The sequence below is a fragment of the Marmota flaviventris genome, chromosome 10 (assembly GCF_047511675.1).
Source record: "Marmota flaviventris isolate mMarFla1 chromosome 10, mMarFla1.hap1, whole genome shotgun sequence".
NCBI classification, from domain to species: domain Eukaryota; kingdom Metazoa; phylum Chordata; class Mammalia; order Rodentia; family Sciuridae; genus Marmota; species Marmota flaviventris.
The window spans coordinates 111836622-111862902 of NC_092507.1; the positions used below are offsets into that span (position 1 = coordinate 111836622).

The window sequence follows — 26281 nt, forward strand, 5'->3', positions numbered from 1 at the left end:
AGCTCACTGGTGAATCCCGAAGCCACATCTGACTCAATTTTCAACACTTCCTTTGGCCCCTGGTTCCCCTCATTCAATGTTCTGCCTCCTACTTGCTGTACTCTCTTTCTGAATCACCTTTTCTGAAACCAAAACTGGTTTTGAGTTCTGCTCTCATCTCTCAATAGCTGTAGGGACTAGGCACACACCTGAACCTTGACACCTCTGTTTCCTCCTCTGTAAAAATGAGGGTAATTATGGAACTTGCTCCACAGGAATGTTAAGGATATCACATAAAAGTGTTTAGAACAAGCTTATGGTGATATATACCTGTAATCTCAATGATTTGAGAGGCTGAGGCAGGAGGACTGCAAGTTCAAGACCAGCCTCGGCAACTGAGTGAGGTCCTAAACAACTTAGCAAGACCCTGTCTCAAAATTTTTAAAAAAGATTAATAAAGGCCTGCGGATGTGGCTAAGTGTTTAAGTGCCCCCTGGGTTCAATACCCAATTCCAAAAAAAGATAAAAGGCTCAGGACAGTGTCTAACTCATAAATATTAGCATTTATTTGTCTTTTTATTTTACTTTTCTGTGCCTGGCATTGTTTCCTCAACAAATTTGCAAGCTAGGGGCAAAAAAGCATGCTTCCCCCAGCCATATATTTATTTTTATGTCAATTAATACCTATATAGTAGATGCTCAGAGAATACCTGGAGGTTGACAGGTCATTTAAATTGTGATAAAAAAAAAAAAAAAAACTACAATACAAACTCCTTGTCTTTGACCAGCACACTAAATTTTGCTGGATGCAGCCTATGAGTGATACATTTCTGAGGAAAGACTTTTGGGCTTCAGCAATCATGAAAGATTCACGAGCTTAACTCTGAACCAGAATAGCAGAAGTCAGCCTGGGGCTGAGAAAAACTGGATGGTGACCACATCTGTGGGAATAGCACTGTGATCATGCTTCATGACCCAGTGCTGTTCTATCCCTGCATGTAAGGGTACATACACCTCAAAAGCCTGTCAACCCAGCTTCCCAAAGTCACAAGGGCCAAGAGCTTATTTTGATGATGCCATTCCACTAGGACTACCCTACTCTTGGGATATCTACAGCTGTACTGCCTCTTAAGAAGACATGGCTCCGTGTTACGCTGCTTATTTTGTGTTCAGGTCAAATCAACAAGGGCTGGATGCATCTCTGAAACATAAATTCTGTCTCATTCAGCTACAGGAAACACTGAAGTGATTTTATGTGATGGCAATGAACCTTACTTCCTGATCCCTGTGGGAGGCCCTCTAGTAAGAGACACTTAAACCCACCTTCTCAGGCACCAGCCAGGATATGTCCTTTTGGCAGAGCCATGTCTGTCCCTTAATATGTTCAAGACCCAGGTAATCAGGGCTTATCCTGGTGATTTGCCACAAAGAGACAGGAGAACCCCCACCTTCTCTGAGACTATTAGCTAAAGAAGAAAGAGAGGATTTTTCCTCTTGGTCCTTTGTAACCATATTCTGTAGTGATAACTTCAGTAACATTACAGGTCAGGCACTTCTAAAACAGAAACTAATTAGTCTCTGGGTGGAGGTACATGTTTCTATAGATCCGGGAAGTATAAGAAAGATAGAAGTATAAAATGGTATCATTCTTAAGATGAAATGGGATACAAAGGACAGATAGCAGAGTGCCTGGAAGACAGTAAGCTCTATTAACATTATTTTATTCGTAGTATTATTATTAATAGGACAATGTAGAGGAAGAGAAGAAGATCAATAATCAGGTGGCATTTATGTACTGGACATGGACTGTGAGCCCAGCACAAGTCAAGTCATTTAAGAGCAATACAACCACAAAAAAAAAAAAAAAATTAGTTCTTTGTTTGGTTGTTTGTTTTGTTGACCAGGAGGAGATTTAAATGACTGGTACTATGAATATTTGGAATAACAAGCAAGACAATCAGGTGGGCAATCAATTTTATGTCAGGTCATGGCCCAGGGATGGTGCAATAGAGCATGAAATCTATATGTGGACTTCAATGAACCACAGACTTTAGGAAACATCAAGAGGAAAAACTATGAAACAGGGAATCTTTAAAAATTGCAAAGTTTCAACATCCTAGCCAAGGAAAAAAGCTTGAAGGAAGTCCTTCAAGGTTGAGACAGAAAAAAATTGAATTCTAATTGGCCGGCTTGCTCCCCGTCCCTACTGAGTTGACACACCTGTAGATCCTCTCATAGACACAAGGCTCCAAAGTCTTAGCAAAAACAGTTCTAAACCTAACCTTCCCATTTCCCTCTGGCTTTAAGGGATGCTAACGCAAAATGGAAGAGGAGGCACAATATATCTATTGGCCTGGGAATAAATATACACTAAGAAAAAGACTCTAGACCCTCAGGATCAGATACTTGGCCTAACCCCAGTGTCTGAAAACCTCATTCTGCAGCTGGGTTAGGCCCAAGTGTCTGAGATTCCTTTCCTGGTCCCTACCTCTTCTTCCAAGCAAGTCGCTCCCTCAGCACTTGCAGCTCCTGCAATCCTTGCCAAAATAATAATATCATTTATCAAAAGAAGTTCAGCCTCTAACCCTTTCCATTTCATGCATCCTTCACAAAGCTGGCGGGACATTCTCTTCTATTTTACTTTAACCAGCAGCCTCTGAATGAAGCAGTGAAGACAATATAAGTTGATTTAAGGTGATTAAACATCTACACCTCCATCTCCATTCAGGAAGTCTCCCCTGAGTCACCAGTGCTTGGCACTTAACTCTTGATGTGTAAGAGTCCTCTGTCCTACCAGCCCTACTCTCCCCACTTCCTAGCCCAGCTAACAGACACCACATTGTCAAGGTCAGTGTGAGACCAAGGGCCTATCCAATGCTGGCTACAGAGACTTCTCAATCCAGCCTCTTGGTTAATCTCCCACCAACTTCACCTCTTCTGTAGAAAGACTCATACTTTCCAGCTGTCTTGGACAAGAGCTCATGGATTTGCATTGCTCCTTTTCAGCTGGTAAATCTTTCCTTCAGACTTTTGTTCTGAGCTCTTATCTGACTTTTTGTTGTTGTTGTTATTGCTGGTTGGTTCGTTCAGATGATTGCTTTGGGAATGTACACATATTTGAACGTAGCATCTGTTGGAGGTAATATCTTTACATACACCCACCTTCCGGCCCAGGCTGTGAGCTCCTAACAGGAGAGACCTCATTACGGACTCCTTTAGATTCCCTGTGCAAAGAACCAAGTTTAGTAATAATCAGTGAATGTGTTGGGAAGAGAGAGGATGACCAGAAGATTCTTTGGAGTCTACACTAGCTATTGACCTGTTAACCTCACTGCCAAGAATTGAAAAGATGAGTGCACAGGCTTTTTCCATTAGGCTGGTACCTCCTCCATGGCACTTCTTCCAGGTCATAATAATGTGTCTCCTCTTTTGCTGGACTCATTGGATCTATGCCTCATAACTTAAAAGCTAACCACATTGTGACCTATATTGCTCTCTCTAGTTGTGCTTATGCATATATGTGAAAATCTTGCCTCCTCAATAAGACCTCAGGATGCCTGAAGACCAAAAATATTTTTCGTGTCTCAGGGCTTCTGAGAATAATGATAAATATTTAATGGAGCACGTATAAACCAGGCAGGATGCTAAGTTTTGCACAAATTTTCCTCATTGTGTTCAGAGCCTCTGAAGGATCTTAAGCAAGTAAAGAGGATAGAAACAGAAACTGCACCAGCTGACATGACTCTCATCTCTGGGTCTGAGTTTTAATCCAGCCAGCCATCCCTTCACCTGAATGGTCTCGGCTTCCTCCTCTTTCAAAGGAGGGGTTGGGATGGAAGAGAATGGAGTGGTTGAAGGTCTTTCTCATCCTGACACTCTAAATTCTGTCAATTATGGTTCCAAACACTCCCCAGGGCTCACCACAACATAGCAGAACTGCCTCTTGATCCAGGAGGGATTCTGCTCCCCATTTCAGCCCAGGCACATACTGTATTACAGTAATGAGAGCTTTGGCTGCTTTAAATATCACAGAACAAGGAGCTGTCTGAATTCAACGTTGTTCCTCATCCAGACCACAGAGGAGAGCATCGCCAGACCCAGACCAGAGGGAGATGGCAAGAGAAGTCCACACACACACACACACACACACACACACACTCCCTTTCAGGAACCCATTGGCTCCTATCTGGAATGAAAACCACCAATCGCAGAGACTGTTAAGAGCCAGTCAGCAGGACAGTCCACGAGGTCACTCTGGGACAAAGAGGTCCTGGATAGGGTCATATTGGAGATCTGGTCCTTGACCCACCAGAGAAAAAACAGTGCCAAGCCTGAGTTTGCAGGAACTGCAGCCTCTCACCCCTGGGATAGCCAGGAGAGTCCAGCCAAAGTTTTCCACAGAAAAGAGGCTAACATCTCCCTCTGGGTCCTGGGAGGCATCTTCAAAGCAGAATGACAAGCATTAATCAGAAGATAAGTAGCGGGTAAGCCTGTGGACAGGACTGGAGCCAAAGACTTCCTCTCTTAGTGCTTGCCCAGAAAACAAAGGGCAAATCTGCAGGGGAATCTAGCAGACATGGAGATCTGCTTGAAGCAAGACCTGTGTTTTAGTCAGCTTTATTGCCATTGTGACCATAAGACCTGAGGAGATCAATTTTAAAGAGGAAAAAGTTCATTTTGAGACTCATGGTTTTAGAGGTCCATAGATGGCCAACTGCATTCTCTGAGACCTGGGGTGTAGCAGAGGAAACCAGCTGGGAACATGGCACCAGGAAGCAGAGAGACTCTCCTCACCACTACAAAATATAAACCCCAAAGGCACATCCCCAATGACCCACCCCCTCCAGCTACACACTCCCTGCCTACAATTTCCACCCATTAATCCATATCAGTGTATTAATGCTCTGATTAGGACAAAGTTCTCATAACTCAATCACTTCACCTTTCAACCCTCTTACATTGTCTCACACTTGCACTTTTGGGGGACAACTTACATTTAAACCATAACAGATGGTCCATTCACCATAGCAAGTCCTTAGTAAACTCATTCTGTAAAATGGTCCATGACTGTTTGGATTCCTTTATTGGATAATGTTATAGACTGACTATGCTCATATGCATACTCACCCTGCAAACATACCTCCTCTCCCTCTTATCACTTCATCCACTTGATTCCATTATTCTGAAACATTCCCTGGTGATGAGGGACTGCAACACATTATCTCAGGACAGGAAAGGATCAGGGACAGGGAGATAGTCTTTCTATAACATGTCTGCCCAATATGCATCCTGCTCAAATTCATCTGTTGAAATCCTAAACCACATTGTGATGGTATTAGGAGATAGGGATGGTATTAGGAGGAACCTTCTTTTTGCGCCTTAATTAAGAAGGGTACTCTTTTAATTCCCTTAAAGAAAAACCCTAGAGAGATCCCTGGCCTGTTATACCATGTAAGGACACAGCAAGAAAGTGCCATCTATAAACCAGAAAGTAAACCCTCACCAGACACCCAAGGTGCCAGCATCTCAGCCTCCAGAACTGTAAGAAATAAATTTCTGTTTGTTGTATACAACCTAGTTTATAATATTTTTATGGCAATCCAAAGGACTAAGACAGAAAGTGATCTGATACTTATATGTGTCAAATCAGGTCAAAGAGTATATACACTAAGCAATTCTCCATACAGATAATGAGTATGGCTCATATGCACACTCACCCTGCAAACATGATTCCTCTCCCCCTTATCACTCTCAGACTTTTTTATTCCATTGTTCTAAGACATTCCCTGGTAATTAGGGAATGCAACAGACATTATCTCAGGACAAGAATAGATTAGGGGCATGTGACACTCTCTCTACAACTTGTTTGTCCTGTACCCTGAACCCTATAATATGTGGTTGCTCCACCAGAATAAGAAATTGATAGATTTATCAAGAATTTTGGTTTGACAGCAAGATTCATGGAAAACTCTTCCTTAAACTTATGCATGATAAGTCTTTTCAAAAACCATGCTGGTCAGAGTTTGAAAAGGGAGATTAAAAGTCTATAGTAAAATGAGGGTTTGAGCTCCTTTGGCCAGGATTAACCAGAGAAATGTGCATAGAGCAACAGGATCCAAAAGTGTATGATGTCACCAATCCCCCAGGGATTCCTTCATACTCACAAGTACAAAACTAGGTTTGGGGAAAACAGACTCAGAAAAAAAGTTGAGGTTAGGTGGAAGGAGAGAAGCTATTGCAAAATTTATTATAAAGGGAAAACAGAACCTATAATACCTATATGTAAGAGGAAATTACATGACTTTAACACATCCTTGCTGAAATGGTTTGGTAGACTCCTAGCACAGTGCCTGGCCTGCACTTGAATTTATAGTTTGTGAATTTAGAGATATTAGTTCTTTTAATCACCAATGAATCCCTAATACCCAATATAAATGCCTGCCGCAGTTCAGGTGATCAGGAAATATTTGTTGAATCAATGTAGGTAAGTACACAATAAACTTTTGCATCCCTTTTTACATTCTTAATCTCTTCTGTCTCAGAAACTTAAGCTGAGTGTAGGCTTTGGGGGCTTCTTGCCACAAGTGACTTGTACTAAATGGACAATAATGCTCTGAAGTACATACACTTCTCATTTTCCCTCTAGTCTCCCTTTCTCCCTCATAGTCACCCCTCATCCAATGAGAATGACAACCTAATAACAGGCTCTCCGTTACCTCCTCTTCCTGGAGCGCTTTATTGTTGTTGATATTCTATGGGACTAAAAGTTAGTCTTTACCACATGATTTAGTCTTGTCTCTATTTTTATCTCATTTATATTGTGCCAACTATAATTACCTCGTTATAAATTCACTGAGATCGGGGACTAGGTTATACATCCTTCATAGGCACCATAATATCCAGCATGATGCTTTAGATATTTCTGAATGAGCATCATAGAACAAGCATAACTCTCTCTTGAGTTATGAATTCCCTAGTTTTACTTATGTTTCATTGCAAACTAGTCTTTTCTCTTTAGTCATTTTCCCCACCTTCCAATGGAAAAAAACTTAAATATTCATTAATGAGCATATATCGAGAACTTATTACATAGCAGACAATGTACTGGTTGATAAAGAAGAAAAATGCACGCACAAGAACACATACACACACATATAAGATCAGAAATAAAACAATTTAAGTCTCCTTCTCTAAGAAAACCAAGGGAGTGAGCTAGCTAAGTGATTTAGAGAAAACAGCATCTGGCCAGCTGTTCCACTAATGATGTAAACTTGGATGAGCCAGATATTTTCCCTGTAAAATATTCTCCCTGTTTCTTCATCTGTAAAACAAAGGGGAAGACTGCCCAGGACACCCTCTCTCACAAACATTTTGTTCCTTCTGAACAATAAGCATTACCAAAGCTCATGTGATTAAGTCTTATAGTAGAGAACAAGAATAATATAGCCAAGAAAAGAAGAATAAATCTATGAAGCAGATATATAATTAGCAGGTAACAATTAAACTGCATGTAGAAGCAATTTTTCTTGAGCTCACATTCAACAGAATACATACTCAGAGTCTGCAGTAGTTACAGACCTTCAATTAATGGCACAGACATTTATTAAAATACCTTGGATGTTTCAGTTAGTAAAAAGATGACTGCACTGGGAATTGATCTTCAAATATGTGATGCATCATCCTGAAATAGAGGAATTCAGATCATACAATAGATATCCAAGGTCTTAATTAAAAATCGTAGAAAGACAGATTTCAATCAAAATTATAAGAAAATATCCTAAAAATTAAAGAGTCATATATATGGATCTAATTGGGAAGATAATACCCGCACAAAAGAAGACCAAACAATGTAAGAAATTACACTGTTCTTGGTTTTTCTGAGCTCACGGATGCCATCAATCATAAGTACAAGCTGCTTGCATTTTAAGTATAAGCTGGAAGACAATTTAAAAGACTCTAAAGGGTATCTCTTTTCTCTAGCTAGTTAGGGAAATTTAAAATTCTTGTAAGAAGAATGGAAAAATAATCCAAGAAGGGAAGCAGAATGACAATAAATGTGAAAAGCAAAGACAAGGAATGAGAGTCAGTACTTTTATGTTAATGCTGTGTAATGAGAATACTTTGAAGAAAAATAAGACAAAGGAAAAAGAGAAGAAACCAAAACTGTACATCTAGGACTCATAAAAAGGATATGACTCTTCTCAAAGACAGTGAATGTGACTTCATGACAAAGTAGCTATACTGCAGGATCTAAAAGTTTATGGAACTTAATATAGCCCGAGTGGGAAGAGAAAAGTAGTGATGTGTAGTAACTCCCCACCAGAAAAAGAAAAAGAATCCCTGGAAGACCCTGGGATGCTTCAGACAGGACAAAAAAAAAAAAAAGATTGTATTAGAACTTGATCTCCAAGTAGGTGATGGACCTTCCTGAAGTAGAGAGATTCTGATCATGCAATAGAAATCCAAAATCATAACTAAGGAAGATTCAGAGAGTCAGGTTTCAACCAAAAATAAAAGAGAACATCCAAAAAATTCAAGACATTGGCAAATGAAGGTGCTTTTCTGTGAGGGTAAAAGCTCCCCATTCCTAGAAGTATTCAATTAGAGGTTGGACAAGCATCTTATTTGAGAGGGTTTAGTAAGGAGGTTTCTATTCAGGACACTGGACAAATAATCTCTAAAATCAGCTCATCAGGTACAGAATCATGGTAACTTGACATTAGCCTGAAACAGGACAGATACAATAGAATTGAGAGAGCTAACTTATTTATATTGATACCAACTTGAAGCCTCACACGAAAATAGCTTATGGCCCAGCTTATGGTCACATGGTTTGTAGATAGGAACACTTTCACACACATATGCAGATACCAGGGTTGTGATAACTTTCGTTTTGTGCAACATGCTATGTGGCCTAGATTCTATGGCAAAACTGGGATATCAGGCAGTGCTCCACCTATTTAAAGCAACTTTAACATTCAGTCAGAATTGAGAACTAGAGGGAAAAAATAAACACTTCTCTGAGAAAATATGGTCAACCTAATTAATACAACTTAGTTGCAAAAAATAATTAGATTGACTCTGAGCTATAAAACTCCTAGTTACTCAAGTGTTTTAATCTACAAACACATATTCATAAATTACTTTTTTTATAGTTCCTCTTCCCATGCCCCTCCCAAAATCCTAAATTATTTACAAGGGTCTTGAATAGCACTGAAATAGAAACCAACATTGTTCAGTGTTTTTCCTATTTCATTTCACTACAGCACATGTAAAAGACAGAATATGGAAAAGAAAACATGGGTTCAATTACAAAGCCATAGCTTCCTTTCATCTCTACCATGAGTACAAGTGGTCTGAGGGCATAAACTATATGCTATTCCCCATAGTGCCTTAGAAGTACACACTTCATACTTCATCTTCTCAGTATCATCTTCTCCAATGTCTTGCCATGGCCTTCAATGCTTATGGTTGGGTCCTAGAGAAGAATGCCCCAACCCCAGCATATTCATGCTTCTTGCAAATATTTCCCATTGTATGGAAGTTTGCACATATACTAGGAATCCAAAGCTGAAATCACCTGATAAAAATTCAGCACTTTCCTAGAATGCCAGCACCTCAGGCATCTTAAGAACAACATATTCCTCTAGGCCTGAACCATCAATATAGTGCTTAACTGAGTTGCAGGATTTCCTTGACCTAACTTCCTGAAAAAAGAACGTGGTATATGGAAGTGAATGGTTAGGTCACAGTCATGGGGTTCACAATACACCAATAGGCACAGTAGTCATGAGGTCCAGAGCCTGGCGATTCAGTGATGACAAGAAGGAATTAATTTACCCAAAGTGACAATATTGGGTTGACAGTAGAAACCAGAATATTGTTGCTCAACCTCAAGTGAGGGGTGGGCTAAGGCTGAAAACAGGACAGCGAACCATATGATTAGAATCTTGCCACATTGGCAACAAGAAACTTGGTAAGCAATATCTCAGGGTAAAGTCATGGTCAATTGCCAATGAGGTAGACATCCACTTCTGTGTGGTTTAAAGCTCTCTCATGAATAACAATGTTTGAAAATACAGTTGCAGATGTTTATGATTATAGTTACGACATACAAACGATATCACTTTCCAACTAACTGAGGCACGAACCAACTAATATAATATAACAAGGTAAGAATAGAATCTAATTAGAAAGAAGAGTTCTTTCTGAGGGTTATCTAAACTATTTATCTGCAAATCTAAAAATCTTGGCATTTATATCTAAAGAATTTCACCATACAAGTCTGGCTCTGATTTTTATCTATAGATTATGAAACTAAAACTGAGTTTGATTTTTATCTATAGATTATGAAACTAAAACTGAATTTAGGCTAAGATAAAATTGTTGGACATTCGTAGAAATAATAAGTGATTTCTTATAGAAAGAAAATCAAAATGAACTTAAGAGAACTTGAATACTTTGGAAATACTCTACATTTTTGCTTTTATTTCCTCATAACCTTGAATGGCTCAAACAAGAAATAGAGAATAGCATTAACAATATTCAAACACCAGATGGATGGTTTGTGAATCAGATTACATAAGCCTCAAGCCATTCTCCAACAAGACCTCATACTCTTCAAAACCAATGTTCATAAACCATTCGTGAGGGCACACTCCTATAATCCCAGCAATTCAGAAGCCTAAGGCAGGAGGATTGTAAATTTTAGGCCAGTCTTGACAATTTAGTGAGATCCTGTCTCAAAACAAAAGTCAAAAAGATCTGGGGGAGTAATTCAGTGGTAGAGCACCCCTGGTTTCAATCTCTAATTACCAAAAAATAAAATAAAACCAATGTTCATGAAAGTAAGTAATCGCAGGTTAGAATTAAGTAAAGTCAGAATTAACTAAAGCAGATATTTTTCATAGAAATCTAGGTTCACAGTGCACGATCAGGTAATCACTATCCTATAAACAAGTGATACTGGGGAACAGAAGTATTCAGAGATGATGCAGAACTGAATGGACACAGGTGCTTGAACAGCCTCAAGCATGTACACAGCAAGAAGCTAACTCACTCAAGTAAACAGAGCATCTACCTAGACATCTTCTGAGAATTAAATCCCTTGACTGTTCCGCTTGGACACAATATCCCATTAAGCTTTATCATTTGATCTTTCTCCCTTATCAATTATTCTCCCTTCTCAGTTCTCCTCTAGTCAGCTCCAGTGTCTTATTTCACCCAGCAAAGTGTTCTAAGAAGATAGTTCTAATGCTGATAAATAAGCAGATAAATTGCAAACATTAGTAACCAGCAAAATAGCAGATTTTTAAAAAAATATTGTTTAATTGTCAATGGATCTTTATTTTATTTATTTATATGTGGTGCTGAGAATAGAACCCAGTGCCTCACACATGCTAGGCAAGCGCTCTACCACTGAGCCACAACCCCAGCCCAAATATAGCAGATTTTATTCAGAGTCTCTTTCAGAATTTCTTTCAATGGCAGTTGCTCTATTATTAACGACTATAAATCTATATAAATCTTAGGGTTAGAATTAATAACACCAGCCCATCTAATCCTACACAGTCTCTCCTTTTAATAACACTATCGAGCTTTATAGCTCAGTGGCTGAGACACAGGCTTTGGAACCAGAGTGCCTGGCTTTCAATTTCAACTCTAACCTTTACATAGCTGAGTGATTTTAAACAAGTTAGGTAATACCCAGCCCTTAGCTTTCTCCTCTAAAAATGGGATGCTAATAGCAGTGCTGCTTGAGAAGACTAGCTTGAGTAATAAATGAGTTAATACTGAGATCAGATCTTGGCATCAAGTCTTAACGTACTATTATTACAACTGGAGCTGTTTAAACAACTGGAACTAGTCTCATTGCATAGTAAATACATTTGACTCTCCTTAGCCCATGGCTAGGCTCATACATATCAAATAATCATAAAATTACAATATATTGGCAAGCAAAAACAAACATACCAAAAACAAACAAAAAGCCCCCACCTCCTTTGTTATAATAAGAAGCAGTCCAGGTTAGCATGAAAAGTTGTCAGGTTCAATCTTCTTACTAGAACTTATTTCTCCAAGTATATCTAATTCTACAAATTTCTTATAAACTTGTTGGGATACTTCAGTTTTCAGCAGAAGACTTTGTGAGACTCTGCAGTTTTAATTTTTCCTGCCAGGAGGTTCTTATGACTGGATTTTATGACGTACCCAGGAGACCCAACTTTGGTTCCAATAGTTGGGCTGCTCCGTGTACTCCTGGGGACGGACAGTCCTTAGTTCCTTTTTAAAAATTTCTATAGTTCCATCTCTTCTAAGAAATACATACTCTAGCCTGTAATTCTTACCCATGAAGTTCAACAAACAAATTTCAAGGAGAAATGTGTTATTACTTTTCTGCTGAGCTCTCCTCCATAAGATCATGATTGGATTCATGGGGGATTGAGTGAAAGGAGTGTAGAGACATAAGAACCGAAGACATCTGAGCCTATTGTACCACAGAAATCTCAGCCAAGAAGTGGAGATTCTAGTCCCAGAAATAAGGAAGTAAATCCAGGAATCTCGAACAGAAGAAATGCATAGTCAGACAACTAGGGGCTTTCAGGGAAGGAGCAGGGACAAGGAAGAAGGCTGGGGGGGACATGACTCCCCTCTGATTTCAGCATTGAGCTTGGCAAGCATTGAGGGTGTGGGTGGGGAGGAGGGGAGAAGAAGCCTGTCTTAATAAGGTAGTGGTCTGGGCCCCAACCAGGGGGGTGTAGCTGTCAGTTTCATTTGGGGCTGGGGATTGGTGAGGGGGCTTGTCCAGCCATCACTGCCACCAAATGTGCATCCAATCAGTGTCATTTTTCAAACCCTCACCTAGCTCAGGCCAAGGAAGCAGAGATGAAAGCCAGAGGCTCTGGCTGAAACAGGCAGGAGCAGCCTCAGCCCCAGAGCTCATGAAATACGACACCCGGAGAGAGAAACTGAAGGAAAAGAGTCACAGCCAAACAAATCCGCCCTCGGGCAGAGCGCTGAGCCCAGAGGCCCAGAGGAGGCCCCCAGCCCTTGAAGGGAAAGATGGCCAGCTGTTCCCGCTCTCTTCCTCTCTAGGGTCACAATTTCTCCAGAGTACAGACTCTTTTTGCTCAGAATAAAGTCAGCTGCCCCACACACAATTTAGAGATCTTCTTTTGAGAAATCTTGCTTGGTGACACTTATTTTAGTATTATTTGGTATAAAGAATATTGTTTCAATCCTTCTTTGGTACAAATAAAATTTGCTATCACTTCTCTTCTACCCTTTAAGCACATGAATGCATTATATCATGGATAATCCCACAGCAGTAACCTAAAGTAAAATGCATTTAGCTCTAGAATGTGTTAGTTGATATATATATGTTTTTTTAATTTTTTTTTTTAATATGGGAGGTTGAGGAGCCTATTGATGATTAGTAGCTGGCTACATTTCAAGTTATCCTACCACTGATATGCTGTGTGACCTAGAACAAATCACTCAACCTTTCCTATGTAAAATGGGATAATGGTCGTGATCCCAAATGGCTGTTATTAAAATTCAATAAAATAATCTACTTAAAGCAGTTATTAAAGTGTCCTACATATAGTGATTATTCAATAAATGATGGATATAAGTGTATCTGATGTTCAAACATTTATATTCTCCAAATAATCCTTAAAACAATGTTCAAAACACCTTGGCACAGTGCTGCATATCCCCATTTTAAGCCCTTTCCAGCTTACCTACAGTCAAACCTCACAGGGATCAATAACGTCCTTTCTCATAGAGACGCAAAGCATGTGCTTAAGATCTTTCTTGTCTTTCCCACCCTTTCATCATGTAAAAAGTTTTCATTTCCATATGAAGGGTCTGTGACAAATTGGAAAGAATGTTCACCTTAGTATGCCAAAAACTTGACAGAACTCATAAAGTTTCAGAATTTTTTTTCTAGAAATAAAAACTCAGTTCTGGAACTCAGTCACAATAATGATATAGTCCTGCAATCAGAGCAAGATATTTGAATCTCTACATTGGAATGTTTTCACAGATACATTCAAAGTTTTTTGAACTGGAATTTTACATGTGATTGAATAAAATGTAGTAATGTTAAAATTTGAAAGATAGGGCTGGGGACGTGGCTCAAGCGGTAGCGCGCTCGCCTGGCATGCGTGAGGCCCGGGTTCGATCCTCAGCACCACATACAAACAAAGATGTTGTGTCTGCCGAGAACTGAAAAATAAATATTAAAATATTCTCTCTCTCTCTCTCTCTCTCTCTCTCTCTCAAAAAAAAAAAAAATTGAAAGATAATGGTTATGAATAATAGAACACAAAATGACCAAGGATAAAAACTTAAACACAAAGTTGATCTGGATTTTGTGAGTTGACAAATATTTTTCTGGCTGTAAGATGTTTCTATCAGTTACTTATAAAAGTATTTCTAGACTCTTGTCATATGATAAAGATCTAGCTCAACATGCATTCATTTATTTAATATTTATTAAACAATTTCTGAATGTCAGGAACTAGGCTAAAGAATGAGGATTCAAACATACAGAGTTATTTCCCACCTGTTGTGTTAGAGTTCAGTGGGAGATTCAAAAGAATAAGTCAATTACAAATTAATATAAGATGATATGATCAATCAGGAAAGCACAGGATGCTATAAGAGCCCGGTGAAACAACACCTGGCCTCGGTTAAGGGACCGGAAGTCTTCCAGACAAAACACCTCAGCTGACATTTGGCATTTGTTTTTTTAGGGATTGGCTAGCTTCACTTAGCATAATCTGCTCTAATGCCATCCATTTCCCTACAAATTCTATGATTTTGTCATTTTTTAATGCAGAGTAATACTCCATTGTGTATAAATGCCACATTTTTTTTATCCATTCGTCTATTGAAGGGCATCTAGGTTGGTTCCACAGTCTTGCTATTGTGAATTGTGCTGCTATGAACATCGATGTAGCAGTGTCCCTGTAGCATGCTCTTTTTAGGTCTTTAGGGAATAGACCGAGAAGGGGAATAGCTGGGTCAAATGGTGGCTCCATTCCCAGCTTTCCAAGAAATCTCCATACTGCTTTCCAAATTGGCTGCACCAATCTGCAGTCCCACCAGCAATGTACAAGTGTACCCTTTTCCCCACATCCTCGCCAGCACTTGTTGTTGTTTGACTTCCTAATGGCTGCCAATCTTACTGGAGTGAGATGGTATCTTAGGGTGGTTTTGATTTGCATTTCTCTGACTGCTAGAGATGGTGAGCATTTTTTCATGTACTTGTTGATTGACTGTATGTCCTCCTCTGAGAAGTGTCTGTTCAGGTCCTTGGCCCATTTGTTGATTGGGTTGTTTGTTCTCTTATTGTCTAATTTTTTGAGTTCTTTGTATACTCTGGATATTAGGGCTCTATCTGAAGTGTGAGGAGTAAAGATTTGTTCCCAGGGTGTAGGCTCCCTATTTACCTCTCTTATTGTTTCTTTTGCTGAGAAAAAACTTTTTAGTTTGAGTAAGTCCCATTTGTTGATTCTAGTTATTAACTTTTGTGCTATGGGTGTCCTATTGAGGAATTTGGAGCCCGACCCCACCAAATGTAGATCGTAGCCAACTTTTTCTTCTATCAGATGGCGTGTCTCTGATTTGATATCAAGCTCCTTGATCCATTTTGTATTCACTTTTGTGCATGGCGAGAGAAAGGGATTCAGTTTCATTTTGTTGCATATGGATTTCCAGTTTTCCCAGCACCATTTGTTGAAGATGCTATCCTTCCTCCATTGCATGCTTTTAGCCCCTTTATCAAATGTCTTCTTTGATATAAGGAGAGTAACTAAGATCAGAGTAGGGACAAAGAGCAGGAGAAGAAGATTAACATTTAACAGGGATGAGAGGTGGGAGGGAAAGGGAGAGAGAAGGGGAATTGCATGGAAATGGAAGGAGACCCTCAGGGTTATACAGTGGAGGGGGTAGAGAGAGAGGAGGGGAGGGGAGGGGAGAGGTGGGGAGGGGGGAGGGTGGAGGATGGGAAAGGCAGCGGAGCACAACAGACACTAGTATGGCAATATGTAAATCAATGGATGTGTAACTGATGTGATTCTGCAATCTGTGTATGGGGGGAAGGTGGGAGTTCATAACCCACTTGAATCAAAGTGTGGAATATGATATGTCAAGAAATTTGTAATGTTTTGAACAACCAACAATAAAAAATTTAAAAAAAAAATACAAAAAAAAAAAAAAAAAAAAACCACCTCAGCTGAGACCTAAGGGATGCACAATACATGAAATGAGTAGGTGAAGGAAAGAGTGCTACAAGAAGAAGCACCCTTATGTAGACAGACGGGCCCAAAAACTAGGGAGCTCAAATGGATTGGGGAAATGGAATCTTTTTAACATGACTTGAGCATGGAATAGACAACCCAGCCAGCAAGAAGTTGAGACCAGACAGGGAAGCAGAAACCTCATAGGAAATTTCTCTGAGCACAAAAGAGAACCACTGGAGGACTTTAGGAAGAAGAAGAGTGTCATAATCAGATAAGTCACTTAAAATCAGAGGAGAAAAAATTGGGAAATGAGAAGGCCATATTAAGAAACCACTGCCCAAATAGACAATAATGGTAGGAATGGAGAAAGAGTGGACGGATTAAGAAGAATTTAGGTATGGAAGCAAATAGTCATGATTTGATTTGAATACAAAGGTGAAGAAGAGAGAAGTCCAGAATGAGGCTTGACTTTCTTGCTTCAAGGCTGGCCTCCTCTTAAACCAGAACTTGGCACTTAAAATTCTGTCTGCCAGGAATGCTCTTTCCTCACATACCTCCCAGGCTTCCACTGAATTCAGGTTTCTAAACAAATACTGCCTTACCAGAAGTCTTCTTCAACCCTCTGACATAAAATAAAGCCTTCTAAGTGCCCAAATCCTCAGCTCATCTCCATTATTCTCTATCTTCCTACCCCAATATTACTTCGGGAGCATTTATTGCCAACTGATATTTTGTGTATTTGTTCAATTGCCTTTCCATTCCCATGAGAATGTAAGTTCTATGAGAATAGTAACTTCCCTGTTTTGTTAATCCTCAAAATCCAAAGAATCCTCCTGGCATGTATAGTCATTCAATATATATCTGTTTAATGAATAAATTGATAAAGACAGAGACATCAAAAGAAAAAAATACAAACATGATCCAGAAAAACATTCGTGGCTATTTCTAACACTTTCATTCAGAAACCCCATTTTTTTTTTAAGTTAATGACAATATAAGACACACAAAAATGTATACAAATGCTATTGATTTGAATACAAAGGTGAATTACAGGTTGTTCTCTTATCTGAAATGTTTGGGGAAAGAAGTGTTTCAGATTGCAGTTTTTTAGGTTTTGAAATGTTTTCATTGACTTTACTAGTTAATAATTCCTTGGGGCTGGGGATGTGGCTCAAGCGGTAGCGTGCTTGCCTGGCATGCGCAGAGTGTTGTGTTCTATCCTCAGCACCACATAAAAACAAAATAAATATGTTATGTCCACAGAAAACTAAAAAATAAATATTAAAAAATTATATATCTCTCTCTCTCTCTCTTTCTCTGTTTAAAAAAAAAGAATTCCTAACCCAAAAATCCAACATCCAAAATGTTATAAAATCTAAAAATTTTTCATCATCCTACTGGAGCTCAGAAAGTTTCAGCTTTCAGATTTTGGGTTTAGGGATGTTCAATCCGTACACGCCCATGTATCACCACTTGGAGCAAGAAATATAACATCCTCAGTAACTCAGAAGCCCCCAACATGACCATCCCAATCACTACCTTCTTTGGTCCTTTCCAAAGGAAGCCATTAAGCTGACCTCTAACTCCATAAATTTTTTTTATTTGTTTTTGAACATTATATACATACATTCCATTTATTCTTTGGAGTATGACACCTTTCACTCAAATTTGTGAGACTCATCCATCTTGTGATTATGCCTTTTTTTTTCTTCTTTTTTTTTGTGCTCTATATGTGTAATAAGAATTGTAATACATTCCGCTGCCGTGTATTTAAAAAAAATAAAATCAATAAAAAAAGAAAAATATTTATTTTTTTAGTTGTAGTTGGACACAATACCTTTATTTTATTTATTTATTTTTATGTGGTGCTGAGGATCAAACCCAGGGCCTCACACATGGTAGGTGAGTGCTCTACCACTGAGCCACAACCCCAGCCCCATACTTTATGCCTTTTCACAGCTGTATAGGATTCTACTTTATAAATAATCCATAATTTATTTTATTTAGTATTAATGAATATCTGGATGTTTCCAATTTAGAACCATTACTTAATGATACTAAATGAACATTCCAATAACATACCTTCAGGTTAACATATGTATATACATTTTTAAAGTTTTTTTACTGCATTTAGTTACACATAATAGTGGGGTTGGTTTTGACATTCATACATGCATATAACCTAATTTGATTCATTTCAATCCCCAGTATTTCAGCACTTTCTTCTCTCTCCTCCTTTCTTCCCTGAACTTCTTTTTCTACTCTACTGGTCTTCCTTCTATTTACTTGTAATTGTGTTTTTAATTGTTATATTATAGCTATACATAAAAGTGGAATTCATTGTGATAGATTCACATATGCACATAGCACTCTGTGGTTCCTCCCCTTTTACACCCTTCCTGACCCTTGATACCATCCTTCACTCTACTGTTCTTCTTTGTACATATACATATTATTAAGCTATTTATCTAGAAGAGTAACTACTGAATCTTAGAGAATGCATTTGTGCAACTATAATAGAGACTGTAAAATATTTTTCAAAGGGGTGGTTCCGATTTCAACTCTAGATTTGCTATTTTTCCATTGCTCCAAATCCTCAATAATACTATTACAGCTCTATTGAGTTGTAGCCACTTTGGGGGGCAGGTGTGTCGTGATATTCATTTCCTTAATGACTAAAGTGGAGATGCAGTAGGTTGGCCTACTTTTGTATATGTTATTTGGATAGCCACTCTTATGAAGTTTACATCCAATTCTATTTCCCCTCTTTTTGCCTATTGCTGATTGATTTGTGAGGGTTCTTTATATGTTCTGAATACAAGCCCTTTCTTGGGTATAAGTACTTCAATGTTTTCTCTGACTCTATTGTTTGCCTTTCCTTTTCTTAACAGTGACTTTGATGAACATAAATTCTTAACTTTAACGTAATCTATTTTGTCAGTCTTTCCCCTTATGGCAGTGTATTCTGTGACTTGGGCCTTGACCTATGATAGAGATCTAGCTCAACATGCATTCATTTATTTAATGAATAATTAAATAAATGAATGCCTATTATTGAATGAATAATTAAATAAATTTTATGCTGCTCATAAAAGAGGGTGAGTAAAGGCGGGAAAAGGAGATGAAAAGAAATCACTTCCAAAATGGAGAGAGTGGGATAAGCCACAGCAGGGATTTGTTCCCAAGACGGTGAAAACTCTGGGCTGAATTGGCCAGAGTAGGTTTGTGTCAGGAAATGTGGAAGGAAAGTTTAGTGAGGTGAAGTGAGGCTAGTCTGACAGGGACCTTCAAGACAAGCCAAGGCATTTCTGCTGGGCTTGAAGGCAGTGAGGATGCTCAGAAGGCCCCTGTCTCCTACCTTCCTAGAATTCTTCCTTACCCTACAGTTTACCATGTGGATATGGCCACTACAGAACTGAATCAGTGTCCCTGGGACACCTTGCAACTTGTGCATACTTCTAACACTGCTTTATCACCCTGCACTGCAATTTATATAGATTCCAGTCTAAACTGACAATTTTTAAAGCAGACATTGACAGTAGAGTACAGGACCAGCTTGTACAGCCTCAGGAGAAGTGACTATTAGATGCTCAGGAATTCTGAGAGCCAGTTGACATCACCCTGCTAGCTCAGAATCAACCATGGGAAGAATATTTACACAATGGAAACTGGAAAAGGCCTAAACACCTCTTATAGAGAGCCAGTTGTAAAGTATTTGCCAGCACATCACTACACACTGCTTTTATTCATCATTATATGCCTGTCACTGTGTATAGAGTCTGCATTGATGTTAGTTTAATTAAACTGCATTTTTTACCGTGTCTATTATTTCTTTTAGAATCCTAAGTAAATATATTCTTTTAATAATAATTATGAGAGTCCTGCTCTCCACTTCTTCAGTACAACAAGCATGTATGTCATGTTTATTAATAATACACCATGACACCATCACTGAGAGTTTAAAAGGAATCCAGAAAGCATTTAGAGAACAACATGGGGTAAAGCACAATCAAATGGAAGGCGGTAGGTTAGAGAAGTCAATCATTCCAGTGCCCAGTCTTCAGGAGATACTTACATGGCAACTCGTGTTCCTAGGAGGTCTGTGAAGTGTCCTTTCCCATGAAAATCTCAGAGTAAAAACAGTCCAGGCATTTCTTAGAGCCAAATATCATCTCACAAAGCCCTGGAGGAGGAGCCTGCTGTGTCAGACACATGGGCATGTCGCTTGCTGTTCCCTCCAAAAACAGGATGGGGAAATGTCAAATGGCAGGAAAGCACATGAGTCACACCAACAATGCCCCGTGGGGGAAAGGGGTTTTCAGTAAAAAGAATGAGTAAAGTTTTATTTGCCACAAAATCCCAAGAGCTCAAAACTGGGTGAAAGAATGAAAGATATAACCCCAACATTTCAAAAGCAATTAGCAACTTTAACTTCTCTTTGGTTTTAGAGCAAAGATACAATTCTTAATCAAAATAATACCCAGGACCGGCAGGAGGGGTCAGCATATAAGAATCTCAGGAATAGGGATGAGGGCCTGTGTGATTCATACAAAAATCAGTCAGCGTTATAATTGTTTTAATGTATTTTTAGTCACGGTAAGTCACTGACTTGGAAATTTTAGAGAACATTAAAGAAAGCATAACAATGCCTATAAAACATTGCTTTTTAAAAAGCACTTTCAAGAAGATGGGAAATATTTGACTATTTTTATTCTCATCTATTATAGATGAGGAAACTGAAAATTCAACTGTAAACTCTAGAAAAGCCTAGACCAAGTCTTGCTAGTTTGTGTCCAGCACTAACAATGCCCAGCACACAGTAGGTCTCCTAGAAATAGCTGTTGAATGAACAAATGAGGAAGAACAAGAGAGAAGGCATGACTCAGCCACGTCCCATTTTGGCAGAGTTGGCGTGAGTGTCCTAAGCCAAGCCCGGTGGTCTTTCCACCCTAGAGTGGTGGTTAATGAAGAACATGGAATTATCTGGAGCCAGACTGCCTGGACTCCTACGCAGTTCTATGGCTTACAAGCTGAGTGACTGAGAATGGGTTTTATAATATCCCTGAACTTCAATTTCCTCTTCCATAAAATGGGGATAATCATGGTCGAGCTCTCAGGGAGCAGTCACAAGCATAGAGTGAGGAAACACCCATAAAGTAATTTAGATAGTCCCCATCTTGTGTGCTCAATACCTAATGCCCTTTATTATATCATACTAAATAATGAGATGGGAATAAATAAACTTAGTCCCTAATGACTCAGCATCTGTCTTCTGAGTTCTTGGTAAGTTCTTTGAAAAAGTAGCCTGAAATAAAACCTTAAAGTAGTTGGGCATAGTGGTGCGCACCTGTCATCTCAGAAGGTTGAGGCAGGAGGATCACAAGGTCAAGGCCAACATGGGCAACTTAGTGAGACCCTGACTCAAAATAAAAGAGCTGGAAATGTAGCTTAGTGGTAGAGCACCCCTGGGTTCAATCTCAAGTACTTAAACAAACAACAAACAAAGAATTATTCATAAATGACCCCCTTGTATTTTTTTTCCAGAAGTTCATCAACTTAAAGTAAACCCAGGAACACCAAAAACGTAAATAACTGAAACCAACAAGTCAGCCTTTGCAGGAATTGTCCATGTTACCCAGGACTTCCCCCTATAAGGTCTGGCAGAGGTCAAGTGAGCTAGCCTTGTGGTCAAGGGCACAAACGTTAGGCTTTAACTGCCTGGGCTTAAATTAAAACTGCCTGAAATTAAATCCTAATTCCTCTACTTGTTTACTGTATAACCTAGGGGAAGTTATTTTCCCTCTCTTTGCTTACACTTCTTCAATTGCAAAATGAGTTTAATAACTTCTCTCACCATGTAGGGTTGCTGAGAGCACTAAACAGTACCTAGTATCTTTCTGGAAATACAAGAATTAGCCATCACCACACATAGTAGACATCCATGTGAGTTTCCATAAATTTTCTACGTGACAGAATGTTGTTGCCCTGTCCTTGGTTATCCTTGCAGAATACATTGCAACTGGCACCAGAGCCATAGTCCAAATCTACAGCACTGACTCTAGCCTGAAGAGATGCACAAATAATATACAAAGCCAACACAGATTACTGGAATGAAGCCTCATGACAATCAGTCTGAATGATGGAACTTTGGTCACACAACAAGAGTGTGAGCAATTTTCTGGCAGAACACTGTAAGGGCAACCCAGGGACCTGGGTCTTCATCATCAGCAGAAATAAGTTCCAATGGACTAACACATTAACAAAAATCTGGGGAGACCAGCATCATAGCCAGGACTAGTCAACCTATGATTTGCAGGTGCCGACGGACACACCGGTAGCTAAAAACTCTTAGATTACCCTTTGCCTCTTGGTACTTTCTCTGGGCTGTCTCTCCAGCCAGAGTTCTGGCAGAAGCACGATTCAGTTCAACCCAGGACAGCGCTGGGAGTCTCACGTCCACTGACGCACCCTGGATGCCCCTCCTCTCTGAGTCATGACAAAGTCTTCCTAAGGGTGGATTCAAAACCCAAACCAAGCTTTTGTTTTTTTAATACAGATAGTATATAAATGTTCCTCAACTAACAGAGCTTACAATTAGTAGATTTTACAGAGCCAGTTGTACTGTTGTGGTTAGGAGCTTAGACTGTAGAGCCACTTGCTGCCCAAGTTCAAATCCTGGCTGAACCACTTATTTATCTTGAGTGAGATACCTACCTCTTCATGCCTCCGTTGCCATATCAGTAAGATTTAACAAATCTATTTACCACATATGGTGTTCATAGGATTAAATGAATTAACATGTACTAAATATTTAGGAGTGCCCAGAAAATAGAGTGTACCCTACACAGGCTAGCATACCACTTGGACTGGTGGTAAATGTGTCTGAGCGAATGAAGAGAAAAGAGACAGAGAAGTCTCACACCAATCAGAACCAAAGGTTGTATCCATTTGTGTGTGCTGGTTCTTGGAGTGGAGACATATTCAGTCTTACTTGTCCCATTCTTAATGTACGCTCAAGTATTCCCTTTAGTAAAAGTCACTTAGAACCAGTCCAAAGCAAAGGCTCTTTCAACTATTCCCACCCTTTCACTTGCATAACACCAAAGTGGCTGAACCAATCTCATTCAAAGTTTCCAAAACAATCACCTTTGGACTGAGTTGACCTGGAAACTTTTAGTAGACTGAGTTGCAGTTGCAAAAGTTTGAGAGTGAAAATACCAGACATTCATCTACATCATGTCTTGCTTTTCTGATTGCACCAACATATAAAAATGAACCCACAAGAATGATCTACCCCACTACTCCATTATTACTTGGTGTGTATACCCTGAATACTCAGATTCTTCCAGTGCTTGAGGTTATTAAAAGCTGTGCTTCAAATTATTTTAAAAAAATGAATAATGCCAATGAAATGCCTATCAAAGCAGAGATAAACAAAGCGTAGATACTATACCAAATGTAGCTCAATTATGAAAAGCTTTAATTAAATTTAGCTGTATGGTTTTTGTTGCTGTTCCTTTTAGATACACATGACAGTGGAGTGTATTTTGACATATTATACATACATTGAGTATAGCTTATTCTAATTAGGATATCATCCTTATGGTTGTACCTGATGTCAAGTTTCACTATTTGTGTATTCACATATGAACATAGGAGAGTTATGTCCAATTCATTTTACTCTCTTTACTCTCTTTCCCATTCTCCCTCCCTTCCTTCCATTCCCCTTAGTCTAATCCAATGAACTTCTATTCTTCCCGCCCCTCAGCATATTGTATGTTAGCATCCACATATCAGAGAGAACATTTAGCCTTTGATTTTTTAGAACTGGCTTATTTCACTTAGCATTATAGCCTCCAGCAAATGCCATAATTCAATTCTTCTTTAAGGCTGAGTAATATCCCATTGGGTATATATACCACATTCCATAGCTTAGCTATTGTGAATTGAGCTACTACAAACATTGGTGTGGATGTGTCACTGTAGTATGCTGATTTTAAGTCCTTAGGGTATATGCCAAGGAGTGGGATAACGGGATCAAATGGTGGTTCCATTCCAAGTTTTCTGAGGAATCTCCATTCTGCTTTACAGAGTGATTGCACCAATTTTCAGTCCCACCAGCAATATATGAGTGTACCTTTCCCCCCACATCCTCACCAACACTTATTTTAACTTGTACCCTTAAAAATTGCTGTTCTGACTGAAGTGAAATGGAATCTCAGTGTAGTTTTAATTTGCATTTCTCTGTTAGAATGTTGAACATTTTTTTCACATACTTGTTGACCTTCATATTTCTTCTTCTGTGAAGTGCCTGTTCAGTGTCATTATTCATTTTGAGATCAGATATATAACTGCTTTAAGACCATAACATAATCCCTTCAGTCCTAAGAGAATACATGTCACACCACCCTCATGGTTATCACAGGAAGTTACAATGAAAACTGGGACTAGAATACCCAGAGTTATTGGCTCCCAGAAGACAGCTGGGAAAGCAGCCGAAAAGATCAAATCCTCTCAAAAATTTATATGTTGGTCAACTTCTCAATGCTGGGACCAAAATACCTAATCAGAACAACTTGATGGAATTGGTTTTGGGTTCATAGTTTCAGAAGGTTCAGTCCACAGTGGACCATCAATTCCACTCTGGACTTGAGGTGAGGCAGAACATCATGGTGGAAGAGCATGGCAGAGAAAAGGTGCTCAGCTCATGGAAACTAGGAAGCAGAGAGAGGGCAGGAGGTGCCTGCAAGAAAGATGAACCTTCCAAGGAATGTCCCCAGTGACAGGCTTCCTCCAGACACACCCCACCTGACCACAGTTACCACCCAGTCAGTCCGTTCAAACTAGGATGATCTGATTAGGTTACAGCTCTCATACTGTAAACATTTTATCTCCTGTGTTACCATAGGTGCTTTGGAGGGAAATTGTGATTTAAACCCAGGCAGTCTGTCCCTTGAATTTGCACTTCTAACCAATCATCTATACTGCATCATGAGCTTAAGAGGGAATATTTTTATGACCCAGTTCAAGTTTGAGTGTTAATACTTATACAGATTTCAAATTTTCTTGCTTGGTTTTAATCATGGGTATTTATTGTAGTATTCACACAGATGACTTTGGTGCTAAGGGTGCTGTATGTGTTTTTTTGCATGCACATGTGTTTTCTGTATTCCACTTATGTGTGTGTGTTTCAGAGTTCTCAAGGACCCATACTGCATGAATTTACATGTAATATTACATAGAATAATGTTGTCTATATCCACAAAAAAATTACTAAGATTTTCATGAGAATTATGTTAAACTTATATATATATACTGATTTGGGGAGAATTATATTCATCTTTACCATATCTTCACTATGTTGAGTAATTCCCAGAACACAGTATGTATCTCCACTTACTGAGATCTTCTTTTCATTTGTTCTATTGGATTTTTAAAATTTTCAGTGTATAAGTTCTGAACATGCTTTGGTACATTTACATTTAAGCATTTTAAAATGATTTTATCAGTGCACTATACTTATACATAGCAGTGGGGTTCATTATGACATAGTCATAAATGCATATAACACAATTTGATCTCCTTCCATACCCAGTACTTCTTTCCCTCTCTTCACTCTCCCTGATCCCCTTTCACTACTCTATTGGCCTTCCTTTTATTTACTTATTGTGCTTTTTAAAGTGGTGCATTATAATTATACATAAAAGTGAAATTTACTGTAATATAATCATATACACACACAGAGCCTAATTTGGTCAATTTAATTCCATAGTTCCTCTCCTTTCCCAAGCTTCCTCCTTCCACCTTGATCCCCTTCTTCTTCTTCTCTACAATTCTCCCTTCTATTTTCCTGAGATGCCCATTTTAAAAATTGCTTATTTCTATCTAGCTCCTGTGTATGAGACAAAACATTTAATCCCTGACTTTCTGAGTCTGGTTTATTTCACTTAGCACTTTGTTCTTCAAGAATCAATAGTTTTCCTATACTCCAATAATGAATCTGCTGAAAAAGACATCAGAAAAACATCTCCATTCAAAATAGCCTCAAAAAC

The 26281-nt window shown here is 38.9% G+C and overlaps 1 protein-coding gene across 5 annotated transcripts in view; it reads right to left on the reverse strand.

Moving 5' to 3' along the window:
• The window catches only part of Ddr2 (discoidin domain receptor tyrosine kinase 2), a 151777-nt gene that overhangs the window by 66246 nt on the left and 59250 nt on the right, over positions 1-26281 (reverse strand). The window contains exons 1-2 of one of the 5 annotated variants that reach the window (XM_071618238.1): positions 20305-20362; positions 7592-7660 (exon numbers count right to left, since the gene is read on the reverse strand). The exons of 2 other annotated variants lie outside the window; for them this stretch is intronic. The gene's annotated coding sequence lies outside the window, so the exon portion shown is untranslated. Of the gene's footprint in view, positions 1-7591; positions 7661-20304; positions 20386-26281 lie in introns of those variants that run through there. 2 more of the 5 variants (XM_071618236.1, XM_027922491.2) reach the window with 2 other exon arrangements.